Below are 522 nucleotides of genomic sequence, written 5' to 3'. Positions count from 1 at the left end.
TCTCGGAGGAGGAGTGGGGAGCGGTTTGGAGACAGGCGGCCAAAAGCTCTATCTGTACCCTTTATAAGGAGAATACATACAAAGTGCTGTTTTTCTGGTACCTGACCCCGGACGTTCTCCACAAGATCTACCCTTCCACCTCTGACCGGTGCTGGCGATGCAACCAAGCTAGGGGCACACTGTTTCACATATATTGGGCCTGCCCCATGATTGTCCCGTTCTGGACTCAGACACGAGAGCTTCTGTCTCGCCTCCTGGAGGTGCCCATACCCCTCTCCCCGAAGCTATTCCTTCTGGGCCTGTCCCAACCTTATAAGAAGCTGTTAAGACACATTACCACGGCGGCGAGGTGCTTGATAGCACTAAACTGGAAGAAACCGATGCCCCCATCCCAAGAGGCCCTTTACGTTAGGGTCAAGGATGTAGAACTCATGGAAAAAATGACGGCTAGGATCCGGGACAGACTGGAGGATCATGACCTTGTCTGGGAGAGGTGGCATGTGAGGGAGGACCCGCCGTGAG

This window comes from Rana temporaria, chromosome 8, assembly GCF_905171775.1.
Source record: "Rana temporaria chromosome 8, aRanTem1.1, whole genome shotgun sequence".
Taxonomy (NCBI): Eukaryota; Metazoa; Chordata; class Amphibia; order Anura; family Ranidae; genus Rana; species Rana temporaria.
This window is presented reverse-complemented; position numbering follows the sequence as displayed.